Source organism: Protopterus annectens, chromosome 1.part2 (genome assembly GCF_019279795.1).
Source record: "Protopterus annectens isolate FY-2018-M chromosome 1.part2, PAN1.0, whole genome shotgun sequence".
NCBI classification, from domain to species: domain Eukaryota; kingdom Metazoa; phylum Chordata; order Ceratodontiformes; family Protopteridae; genus Protopterus; species Protopterus annectens.
This window is the reverse complement of record NC_056727.1, coordinates 325,280,715-325,295,006: the sequence shown is the minus strand read 5'-3', so window position 1 is coordinate 325,295,006 and position 14,292 is coordinate 325,280,715.

The window sequence follows — 14,292 nt, the reverse complement described above, 5'->3', positions numbered from 1 at the left end:
ATGAATTCCAGAAAGCGTTGAGCAAAGGAGTTAGTACATGAGTAGTTTTCCCAGTTAATGGTGGGGTAGTTGAAATCGCCAATCATTAGGGTGTTTGGTTGAACCCTAATATTTTCCAGTACATCAAGAAAAGAGGAGTGGGAATCCTGGAGCATGGTGGGTGATCTGTAGCAAGCTACAATTTGGATTGCAGTTTTGCCCAAAGTTAGTTACACTTGGATAACCTCAGCTGCATTATGCTGAGCAACTAGCCTGGAGGTGTGGATATCCTTAATGAATATGGACACACCTCCGCCTTTGGTGTTCAGGTCCAAGTTACATGGCCAAAAAGTGTGGTATGAGTTATAGCCTGGTAGTGCAGGGGTGCTCTCTGGAGCCTTGAACCAGGTCTCAGTCACTGCACAGATATCGATGTTTTCCATTTTAAGGAGTGCCTCGAGTGAGTGCATTTTGAGATTTAGACTTCTAGCATTAAGTAGCATCACCCTCAGTTTTTGCTTGCTTGTTCTTGTTAGGGTGGTGAATTTGTCATTTAAACCTTGCCTAAAAAAGGCACTATAGGGGCGGCAAAAACCTTAGCCAGTATCCGGAATCCCAGGGGTGACAGGTGCAGGCCATCTCTGGCAAAGCATCATGGTCTGTCGACCATGTCATCCCAGGCAGAAAGATACTGGATCCCTTTAGAATGGCACCAGAAGCTTAGCCAATTGTTGAAGTCAATCATTTTGTCCTTGTACTGCGTCCTCATTCTAGGTGATGGCAGAATGCTACTCAGGGCTAGGGTCATACCTACCTGGGCTACAAGATCGGAGAGCTCTTCCATGTTTCATTTCATGTAGTCCAGGGAGGTACATCTCAGGTTGTTCACACCAACATGGACAATGACTGAGTCATATTTGTACTTGTTGTGGAGTGACCTGAGTGTGTGGGTTATGTGGCGTATTCTGGCACCCGACAGGCAGCTGACAGTAACCTTCTCCTTGTTTAGCCTGGTGAGTGGGACATCAGTGTGCCTGACTATAGAGTCACCTATGACTAGTGTGTTGGGTACGTTGTTTTGCCTTATTGGCTGTGGTTGAGTGGCACACTGAGTATGCGGGCTATGTGTTATTTGGGTTGTGTTGGGGGGTGGAGATTGCTTGCATTTCTGCTTTGGAGGTCTTTGTTGCTTGAGCAGATTATTATTGAGAGCCTCCATGAATGTTTTTGTGTTTCTATGTGTGGATTTTGGTGGTGTAGATTTAGTGAGACTATGTGATGAGTGGGGTGTGGTGCAAGTGTTTACCTTCTCCTCTTAACTGTCAAGTTCAGTCTTGATTGGAGAGCTTTACCTCCAGTTTGGCTAGATAAGTGCATCTCTCACAGGTTGTAGTGTTGGGTGGTAGGAGGAGAGGATTGTCTGTGTACATGAGGCAATTTCTACATTGCCCCAAGATGCCCAGATTCATCAAATACACAGGAGAGAACACTGGGAGCTGATCCTTTGACATGCCTGAATAAAAAACTATTTTCCTCTAGATAAGTGAGGAAAGTGAGTACAAGAGCTGTTTTTCTCTATAAGCAAGTGAGGAAAGTAAGTACCAAAACTGTTTTCCTCTAGGTAATGAGGATTTAGTGTTTACAAGTTCTGAACAAGTGCTGATCACGAATAAGCAAATTCAAGTGCTAAAACTAATAATCTGTATCTGGACTAAACTAGTTACAGGAAAGGGGGGAAACAAGTGCAAATGCGGGCTTTTAAATCAGAAAGTTGAGAGAGATGGAAAAACTGCCCAAATGGCCAATAACTACAATTTCTGGGCCAGAACCACTCCTTATGTGGTAGATAGGTTACCTAGTGCTTGCCACTCCCACTGATAGGCTAGACAGCTTCCCTCCAACACAGAAAGCTTGGTGGGGGGGGGGGGGGCTCAGAAGCTTACATACAGTCCTGGATACAGCAAATCTGAATCTGGACTACACTAGTTACAGGAATTTTTTTTTCTGTTAATATATATACAGAAAAGTAACTAAAACAGCGGTAAAACAATTCAAATGCAGTGCAAGCTAGCACACTTGAGTACGTAGCAATGTTAGACCAAACAGTTTAAAAAATGCAATTAAATTAAAAATGACTAAAAACAAGTGCAGAAGGAGTCTATTAGGTAGAATGAGGTAAAGAGATGGGACTGGGGGGGGGGGGTCCCAGATCAAATCTACAGTGGGGGTGGGCAACTGCAACAGCCTCCAAATTTAAATAGCAAGACAGGAATAGGGAGGGTGGGTATTGGAAAACCAACACCTTCAACAGAGATCTGAAAAACTATACAGTGAAGCAAAAATAACAGTGCACAACTCTGAAGTCAGCCATCAATGATATAAAATTAGTTAAACAACAATTACCAGTACACAACTCTGAAGTGCCAGAAAAATATACTCAGCTCTGTATATAGCCAGGTAGTTTGAAGAGCACTCTTTCAGGACACAGGAAGGTTCCAGCAAAGATATGCAGGCTGTTACTAAGAGGGTCTAATTTTATGCAAGTAATCCTTGAGATAGTCGGATAACACACAGGATGTAAAACCAGTTATACCAACTTAAGACACAGAGAAATAGGGGAGGGGGGGGGACACCTTCAGCAGTGATCTGAAAAACTATACAGTGAAGCAAAAATAACAGTGCACAACTCTGAAGTCAGCCAGCAATGATATAAAATTAGTCAAACAACAATTACCAGTACACAACTCTGAAGTGCCAGAAAAATATACTCAGTTCTGTATATCTCCAGATAGTTTGAAGAGCACTCTGTCAGGACACAGGAAGGCTTGAAGAATTGGATAGCTATGGTAGTTTCCCATGGCCCTCCTGGAAATTCCTGTATTCTTTCCCCTGTGTCCTACCCTCTGCTTATGAACTCTATTTCCACCTTTGTTCATCTCACCCCTTTTTCACAAGTTTAATCTGGTCAAAAAATAGATTCACATACAACACACATGGCCAGAAATGGCCCATGTAAAAGCCTTTACTTTATGTCCTTGGCATTTGTGCAACAATGCAAAGTGACAGTGAACACTAACTTCTTATTCGAAAAGCTGAAGATTTCAGTAAAATCTGGAGTGGTCCAGTTACTTTCACGCAAATATGCTTAAATCCCTGTGCTGTGGGAATACAGATTAAAGGCTGACTAAAAGCAGTAACATGGAACAGTTAATGTAACAATTCTTAGGCTGCTGAATGTAATAAAATAGGAGTTCCTATATGAAGTGTTACAACAATTACCCTATTTGTAGCCTGGTGTTTTTGCATTCTGTCACATGTTCGATTACTGCTGTAGGTCAGTTTATTAATTTATCCCATTTTATATTTCTATCATATATTTAACTGCAGATGTCTGCATTTTTCTCCATATAAAACATTTCTTTAACATACCATTTGGATTGTGCAGCAAGACATCATTTGCAAAACATTGCATCCCCAACAGGGAGACATATTAAGCCAACCTTATCCTGCTTATGTCTTCATATTTACTGCACTCTCCTTCCTCTTATTTGTACCTATAGCAATCAATTTATTGTACAAAATATTACAGATTAATGACAATTTAATAAGTAAGAGTTTCACCATATAGATGTCCCTACATGTCCCACAAAATATATTGTTGCTATTCCTCTCTACATCAGTCTCTATCTCTCTCTGTTCACTCTTTCTGCTTCATTAAGTTGTCACTGTGTTTCAGCTGAGTTATTTTAATAGTGGAAGTAGTAATTCCTTTGTGGCATCATGAGCACTGCTCAGGATTTTTGATTAATTTAAAGGGTTTTAATCCAGCCATTAGCTAAGTTAACTGACTGTTTTTGGTACACTATTCTATGTTTACTTGTTGGCTACATATTATGAGCCACAGTTATCTTTCTTCTTTCATAATCTACTTTGTCCCTGCCTCCATCTCACCCTGTCAATGTATCTTCTCCCTTCTTTATCATTATTATTTCACCCCTGCATTTGTGCAATGTCTGGCAAGGGGCAACAAATGCAACTAAAGCTAATTGAAATATACAGCTTCTGGCAATATCTTGCTATGTTATTGCATTTGTCTGCATTACTCTGTGATGCTTTGCGCCACTGTGCTAATCTGTTTATTCAGTTTAATGTACTTTTGAACAAGCTGAAGAGTTGTATGTACATATTACAGGGTTCATTTGGGTAATGAGGATAAAGATGAACATTCATGTTTGCTGAAATGTGGTATCAAATGATAACTATCAAAAGTAATGACCTCCTATGTGGTGTGCTTAGATAATACTCAAGTATGAATGTTTTTCTTGTAATGCTCTAAAGGTTCAAATCCAGAAGGATGAAAAAATGTTTCAGGTTGTTCTGTCTGTCTCTTGTGGCTGTAAAGGTTGGCTATACCTTACCTTTCCTTAACACTTCATTATTGTGCTGCTATATTAATGTCCCTGCTACCTATTGTGAAACCTATCTGGTCAAAATCGTTGTGTGAAGGTCGACGCAGAGCAGCCTAGACTACTTCTAATTCCCATTCTAAGTTCAGCACTTCAAGATATTATTACACATGCGCTAGCACTTTGCCATCATTATTGCGGTTCAGTTTGTCAGCTCTGCACTCAAAGAGTGAAGGAAAAAGGAAAATCAAATAATTACTGTTTTAGGTTGTGCAACATTTGTATGTCTGTATTACTTTTGTCAACAGGCGATCTTGATATTTCAGAATGATATTGTGTGTGCCAGTGAGTGGTATGAATGAACCACCACACAACCAATACTTTTAAATCCTAACATTAAACTAAGCAACACTATGGTAAATCAATACCCACTAATAAAACATACTACCATTCAGGACTTCTATCAAAGTAAAAACCTACCAAATGAGAATTTAAAGGAAAGGCTAGAAGTAAACAAAAGTTATAACAGTATCATTAGGCAAATACTATACTTGGTCAATACAATTACCTCAGATGTTAATTTAAACAATCCAGATATGCAGTTATTCCAACAAATCATAAACATATTACTCATGAGATCTAAAATGCTATCTAACACATGTAGATTAATAACAACAATTATAAACCAAGATTCACTCCTATACTCAAAATATTAGGATGGAAAAAATGACAAGATGACTGTAGACCAAACATCTACAGCAATTGAACTTACCTTAAAATTAGCCCCACTTAAAAAATTAATTTATACCCAAAGTATGATCAATAACAATGCCTATCATACACCACTCTTTCTAAGTAAAATCAATCTTTCTATATCTCCTTTTTGTCCTTTTTGTCCTAATAGCCCAGCTGATACACTTCATATCTTCTGGAGTTGTAAAAATGTATACAAATTATGGTGTTCATTAAGAACCAAGTTAGAAAAAAAGGGATACACCAAATCTACCCTGTCATGGGAAATTGCAATGCTTCACGTAATTCCTACAAACTATACTTATGAAAACAAACACATCATTGTAACATTGTGTGCAATGATAAAATCATACATAGCTCAAAATTCTTTAGATAGGACAAAAATCACATTGGACGATTTTAAAGGTATGGTCATGAAATATGTATTAGCAAGTAAATTAATTGTAAGAAGCCAGGAAAACGCTTATAGAAATCTTAAGGTAAAATCCGAATGCAGATAAGGGACTATAAACATCTCTATTATTCTTAACAATAAGGAGAATCACAAGAAACTAAATGCAGTAGAACCATATTCATACTAAAATGGTAAAGATACAGGAAGTGCAAACATGCTGACCACCATAGATGGCATCGATTGTACATATTGTACATAGTTTTAACAAGGAACTGTTAAGATTTAGAGAATCTGATAAAGAAAACTGCTTTCTTACTCAAAGACAGACTTTACTAAGACTTTGAGTGGATTGTTTATATTACTAATGTATGTATACAGTAAAATGTTTTCAATTTTGTTTATGTTAATTGTGTAAGTTTGAAATGATGATTTATGCTTTGTAAATGTTAATTTGTTCCAATGCAACTAAGGAATTTCCATGTACCTTGTTCTATATATTTCTCTATTTCTGTTACTGTACTACATATTTGTGAAAAACTGTGGAAAAGGAAATAAAAATTATATTTGAAAAAAAAATGAATGAATCACCACAGCAGGGCTAGCCACTCGGTGATGTAAACCTTGGCTCAAGATGATTGTCACTGTTGAAGCAACACCCTGACCCCATATACAAAAATGGGAAAAGGGGGTGAGGATATGTGGATGGATTGACTCATTTATTTCAGTCATTTAATGTATTTCTGCTCTACAGTGCTTACACATGCAACTATGTTACAAGTTTGCAAGAAGCTCACTCCAGATAAAAGGCAGAAACCACGTTTATTGATTTAAACCTTGTAAGCACTTTCGTCCCAAGTTACATTTAAACAGGAACTTCATCAGACAATACAATGAAAGCAAGTTCACAATTAAATACTCAAACAATGTGACGTCACTTACTGATGCAATATTAAAAGGGGAAGTACCAAATAAATCACAGATAAAATTCAGTTAGGGAATACTTTTTAAAACTACTTTTTTTTAAACAAGAGACTATATGCAAGAAATAATAGATTAAACACATTGTAAGAGCAACACCCAGCTGATAAAAAAAAAAAAAAAAATATATATATATATATATATATATATATATATATATATATATATATATATATATATAAAAATAAATTTAAAAAAATATATATATATATATATATATCAATTCTCCACCAAATGTAAAAGGGGTCTATGTTATAACATCGAAATCTACAAAGATAGAGTGTTATAATATCGAACCCTAAACAGAACAGTCAGAATAGTGATTTTTTTTTCCCAGGGAAAAAAAATCGCTATTCCGAGAAACATACACACAACACAAACACACACAAAAAACAGCAATCCACACACATACACTTAAAATCCTAGACCTAAACCTAAGCTAAACTTTACATACACTACTAGCTATCCACTTACCTTAACCCAACCCTAACCCTAAGGTCCGTCACTATTGCACACTCACCTCACCTGCATCCTAACCCTAACTCACCTAACCCGCCCCCTAACCCTAACCTACACACAACCGCACACTTACCTGACCCGCACCCTAACCCTAATGTCCACACAACACTTTACCTGACCCGCTCCCTAACCCTAACTCACCTAACCCGCCCCCTAACCCTAACCTACACACAATCGCACACTTACCTGAACCCGACCCGTAACATTCCAACATATCGAATGCTGAAAACAGGGAAGCCACAGCAACGGCCCACCGAATTCTTTCCCTGGGAAAGAATTTGGTGTCCTGCACCTTCGCTGTTTTCAGCATTTGACAAAACTGGTTCGATATTATAACATTCAAACTTTATAAAATTCGATGTTATAATATAGACCCATGTAAAAGTGTGCTATGATAATAAAAATATGAATTAAACTAAATTCAGCAGATTCATCTGTTCAACGCTTTAAGTTTTAATAGGCTAGCAATAGATAAACATTCATTTAACCCAGGTCAATGAATGGAATCTAGGCAAATCTGCCAACTCAATTCAACTTTCTCTAATAAATATGTTTGAAAGACACTTTATGTCCAAAAAGAAGGGGTTGCGATGGGGGCAGCATGTGGTGGGATGTATGCAAATATTCTAATGCATGAATGGAAGAAAAGATTTTTAACCAGATCCTAATTCTTCCCATTCTGCCATTTATATACCCGCTTTTTGGACTACACATTTATTCTTTGGTATGGCCCTAAGCAATTAATTGACTCATTCCTTGAATATAATCCCTCCTCAGCTGCCCATAACTATAGGAGTCCCACAAGGTTCTATCTTCGGACCACTACTATTCACAATCTTCACAAATGACCTCCATACCTCCACACAGCATGCATCTATCATTCAATATGCAAATTATACTACCTTAATCTGTGCTGCACAAAACACTCCCACCCTCCTGCAAACAACTCAACTAGCATTCTCTGACGTTGAAAACTACCTTACCAAAGTCCAACTTATCCTCAATCCAAAGAAAACACAGCTTATAATTATAACCAGTTCTAACAAAAACACTGATAACAGTCAATTCACTCTACTCCGCAAATGCTACTCCAATCACACCAGTGGCACAGGCTAAGCTATTGGGAATAACCATTGACTCCCACCTAAAGTTTGATAGTCATCTCAACTTAACTATTAAAAAAGTACATGCCAAACTGGGATCACTCTACCATATTAAACCATTTCTTGCCAACAACACAAGATCAGCCATTGCTCGTTCCCAACGTCTATCCACCCTACTCTATGCATCTCTCATTCTGACTAATCTCAACAAAACTGAACTAAGCAAAATGGAAGCCTGCTATAACAGAATTGCTGCAAATTGCACATATAGAACTCATCACTGTACTGCTTTGAGGCAGATCCACTGGCTTGATCTGCCCAACCTCCTAACTTACAATCAGTTCTGCTCTGTCATTCTATCTATTACCTCCCCAATAAGTGTCCTGCCCTCAAACTTAGTACAGCATCACTCAACCAAAAGGCCTTTTAGATCATCAAGCAAACTACTACTAGAAGTCACCAACAGCTACAATAGCTATGGAGACGCACTATATAGTAGTTCAGTGGCTAAAAATGGAACTCTCTCCCCACTAGCATGCAAAACACATCGTCCAAAGCCTCCTTTAAAAACCTCATTACGCGACATCTCAAGCAAAGTTGGCAGTGCCATGATTGGTCCCCAGGCTAGTGAATGCGGATAAGGTACACATACTAAACCTAGAGTGCTTGATGATAGTTTTCATTCTTACTCACAAACACTGGCTAATGTACAATGTATGCACTATGCCTGTGTACTATGTATGTATTCTACCTATGTTCCAAATTTCAGCTGTACACCACAAATCTATTAATTACCTTTATTTTTAAATTAATATTTTCTTGTTTGCTCTCTCCACTGTAACTGTTGATGTGCTGCATACCACTGTAAAAACATGTCTATTGTAATTTTACTGATCATGTCTAAATATCTAAATGTATCTGTAATTTTTCTATGCGGAGCTTTTCTCCCTGGGCCTCTGCTGAAAAAAGGCCTTTTCAGCTCAGTCGGACACCTCCGGTTAACAAATGTAAAATAAAAAAAAATATTAACAATTCAACTTCTTTTTTAAAATTCACACACACAGTAAGTGAAACAGAAATAGTTTAGCTGGATATCTTACTTAAAAAAAGACATCCAGAATAATAGATTTGTGTCCAAAATATTTCGCAAAGCACCCTACTCTAACAAATTTTTGAACTTCACAAGTTGTCACCCCTTTACCCAAAAAAGAGGTGTCCTAAAAGGACAATTTGTCAGAGCCACTCATATGGTTACTTTGTATGATAATTTTTTAGATGAATGCCAAAAATTGAGTGGTATGTTTGTTAGGGGTCTATATTATAACATTGAAATCTTAAAAGTTCGAATGTTATAATATTGAACCCTATGCACCGATCGCTGAAAATAGCAAAGCTGCAGAATATCGAATACTTTCCTAGGGAAAGTATTTGGTGGGCCGTTTCTGCAGCTTCCCTATTTCCTCAACTGTGGAGCGAAGGGTACAGACTGGGTTAATATAAGTGTGCGAACAAAGGTGAGTATGCGATAGGGACCTTAGGGTTAGGGAGTGGGTAAGGTGAGTGTGCGATAGGGACTTTAGGGTTAGGGAGCGGGTAAGTTGAGTGTGTGATAGTTAGGGACCTTAGGGTTAGGGAGCAGGTAAGGTGAGTGTGCGGTAGTTACGGACCTTAGGGTTAGGGTTGGGTTAAGGTAAGTGGATAGCTAGTAGTGTATGTATGGTTCAGTGTAGGGTTTTGTGAAGTGTATGTGTGTGGATTATTTATTTTGGTGTGCTTGTGTTGTGTGTATGTTTGTCGGAACAGCAAATTTTTTCCCTGGGAAAACATTTGCTATTCTGAGTGTTCAGTGTTATGGTCTTTCGATCGAAATGGTTCGATATTATAACATTTGAAGTTTTAAGACTTCAATGTTATAATATAGACCCATTTGTTAGGAGGGGGTACCCACACCGGCTGGTGGAGAATATTATGAAAGAGGTTATTCTTAAATGAGAAAGTGGGCATTTTACTCCCCTTCTGAGCACAGGTGTAAACCCTAGTGATAATGATACCCTCCTCACTCATAGAGGTGAATTGTTAAATTCCACAGCCACTGGTGTTGGGATTTACAACGACAAGGTAGACAATAATAACTATACCTCTTGTTTTATAACAACTTTCTCTGTTGATGCTTATTATATTAAAAGCATCTTGGAGAAGAATTTGACACTCTTAACAAGAAACTGATATAAAAGGGATTCTAGGTGAAAAACCAATTTGTGCATTTCTTAAGGGGAATAATATTAAAACCTTACTAGAACATCAGGGTAAACCATATAAAGCGGGCCACATGTATGAATGTGGCTCCTCTAAATGTTGTTCCTATATATTGGAAGGGAATGAAATCTATATTAAGGGGATGAGATTTAAAATCAAGGACCGCTTTAGTTGCAATACAGAAAAAGTTGTTTATTGCACTCTATACAAATTTTGTTCTTGCTTTTACCTAGGTAAAACTGAGCGCAAACTTAAGAGCAGAATTGGGGAACACCTAAGGAACATTAGTGATCATTGTGAAACCAATGCCTTGGCTAAGCACATTAGACAACCTGAACACAAATTCAAATTTATTGTCCTTGACACAGTCTGTCTCTCACACAGAGGGGATGCATGGCCATATTTATTAGAGAAGGTTGAACTGAGTTGGCAGATTAGCCTAGATTCCATTCATTGGCCTGGGTTAAATGAATGTTTATCTCTTGCTAGCCTTTTAAAACTTAAAGCGTTGAACAGATGAATCCGCTGAATTTGGTTTAATTCATATTTCTGTTATCATATCACACTTTTACTTGGCGAAGGATATATATGTATATATATATATATATATATATATATATATATATATATATATATATATATATATAAAAATAAAAAAAAAATATATATATATATATATATATATATATATTTATATATATATATATATATATATATATATATGTGTACGTATATATTTTTATCAGCTGGGTGTTGCTCTTACAATATGTGTTTAATCTATTATTCTTGCATATATTCTCTTGTTTAAAAAAAGTAGTTTTAAAAAGTATTCCCTAACTGTGAATTTTACCTGTGACTTATTTGGTACTTCCCCTTTTAATAATATTGTATCAGGAAATGACGTCACGTTGTTTGAGTATTTAATTGTGAACTTGGTATCATTGTATTGTCTGAAGTTCCTGGTTAAATGTAACTTGGGACGAAAGCATTTACAAGGTTTAAATCAATAAACATGGTTTCTGTCTTTTATACGGAGTGAGCTTCTTGCAGTTTTTGTGGTTTGGATCCTGTTTCTGTTTTACTATGTTACAAATTTGGTTAAAATATTCTCACACGATCCATCACTGTTATGCTGCATTGCACTACCCAGGTAAACAAACAGAAATAAATAAATAAATAAACTGGATATAGTATCTGTGAGCAGTGGTAACAGTGCACACTGCCAACAACATAACTCAAGTTGTTTCTTTTTTTTCCCCATTTATTACAAGGGCTGGTGTGAGGTGCCTGCAGCAACAAGTGGAAAGGCATTGCTCTGGCCACTACCTATTCTACCATTGGCCATCACACATCACAGGTAATCACTAGTAGTGGCTATGTGTTTGGGAGGCAGGCTGTGAATGAAAGCAAGGGGCATTTAGTCTCAGGACAGTGTAGTAGTACATCTCAGAACAGTGTAGCCATTATATCTGTAACTTCTTCACAATCAAAAGTGATTTATTCTCTCAGAAGGGGGCAGATTCCACTTGGACAATATGTGTATAAAAGAAGATGAAGCTAGTGGTTGCATCTTTAAAAACATAGTGAAGACCTAGGCCATGTTTTGAATTTTAGTTTGTTATTTTATTGTTATAATTTCAGAGCTTACCTAGTACAGAAGTCTTTAGATTAAGTTAATAACAAACATGCATATTTTCACTTTTTTCACATGGGGCCAAATACATAAAATACAACATCATCAATAAATTTTGCCTTTAAAATGCAAGAATGAAAACTGCTGTTTCTTTATTCTTGGAAATGGGGTTTTCTAACATTTTAAATGCTATTGCAGAAAACAAAAGTGGAAGACATTCCTGGGAATTGTGACTTAAAACTCATAAATTCATTGTGTAGTTGTTGTCTTGCCTTTGTATCTATAGGCACAGTCTAGCTGAAGTTTGTAAGTGAACATCCAGATTTGCTATCCAAGCAATTTTTCTAGAAAATGTCAAACTGTTTCAAAGATATAAACCTGTATTTGCCACCACCAACAGACATATATAGCCATTAGAATATGCCATATTGCCAAGTTGCATTGTTTACAGTTTCCATTAGGTATATAATACAACTTCTGCTCAATGTGGCAGAATGTAGCTCAAAAACTGAATTTGTCTTTATTATGTTAACATTACATCAGAAGAGAAAATCTTTTTTATCTCTCAACCAAGGCAATATTTATGTTACTATGTGATGCTTACCTTCAGTGAACATAAAAGGCTGTACTACTGTATAAATCAGAACTGATATGCAGTAAAATCCCTGGGAGTAGAATAACATTCTTCAGTTTTGAACCTAAGTACCTTATTTAAACTCCCTAAATATGTTATTGTGAACTTCCTTAGGAAAACTGAAGTATGGCCTGTTATACAACTAGCAAATCCAGTGTTTCAGAGGACTACCCAGTTTCCACCTGGAGACTGTATGACCTGTGCTCATAAGGCTAGGTGAAACTAATGTCCAGAACATATATGCATTACATCCTTATTAGATCAGAAGTATACATCCTTTATATTTCATCAGAAAAATGTATTTTTTCACTTATAATGCTAGGTGCAATACTATGTTTTCATGCAGATAAACTGATATGGTCAAATTCGGTGCTGAGCACTACTGAATTTTCTTTCGGAAGAATAACAGTCTTAAATGTACTTTGCAGCCAGTCATCCTGTTGTTATTGCTTTCAAGTTTCATAATAAAATCTCAAAGGGGACTGAAGATGGGAATTTAGAAAGTCTCATAATGAAATCTGAAAGGAAGGCTGAGATGTAACCTTCTACATATAAACAAAATATGAATTATTTCAGAGGAATTATCTGCCACAATTTGATTATTTTCATTATATCCCATTTCTATTGTGCTTTAATTCTGTGCAGTATGGTGAGCGAAATAATGACCTATGATACTTCTTAACAGAGCTTTCATTATGTCATAAATAAAAGTCCTGACATTTTTACCAGAAAGATGATTTTTTTTTCATTTACTACATACTGTAGGTAACATGCCATAAATGGGAGCAATTAACTTGGTATAGTTAAATTCACTGACGTGCTACACTGAAACCCCTAATGAAAAAAGAATTATCATAGATGATTTATATAGCTGACTATGCTGTGGTTGTGGTCTAAAAGTATCCGGATAAAATACCAAATACAGACTGAAATTTTCCTTCTTTATATAGGCAGCACTTATATTGTTTCAGATGTGTTCATTGACTCAGACTGATATTTTGTAGTAAACACAGTTTTCTTTGAAGGCAAGGTATTAAACTTCATTTCAGTATGTCAGGTATGACAGTGGATAGAATTACTCTTGACTAATTTGTCATTTCTTCAGAAATAAAAGCCCTGAATATTTTACAATTTATTTTATTTTATTTAAGCGTGTTTACTGGGATATAATACTGATTAAAAAAATAACCAATTACAGGCTCAATCTGGGTACTTTTTATTTACCACATGCTATAGATAACATACCCTGGACAGGAACAATTAAACTGGTGTAGTCAAATTCAGCATTGTGCTGTAGTAAATACCCTAATGGTAAAATGGCATTCTTAAGTGATGTTTTTAATCAAATATATTGTGGTTACTTCCTGGAAGGTTTATAATAAAATCTCAAAGGAGTACTGATATATGACCTTTTATACATCCATACATACATACATACATACATACATACATACATACATACATACATACAAATGTTTCAAGCACGGGCATTAAAGCCCTTCTAGCTTGCCAATATGCCAAAACACTTGTTCCCATAATAAATGTCCAGGCTGTTCTTTAAAATATCTAAACTAGTACTTGCTTTAATGTAATTTGGTAGTCTGTTCCAAGCATCAGCTACTCTGTCAGTGAACCAA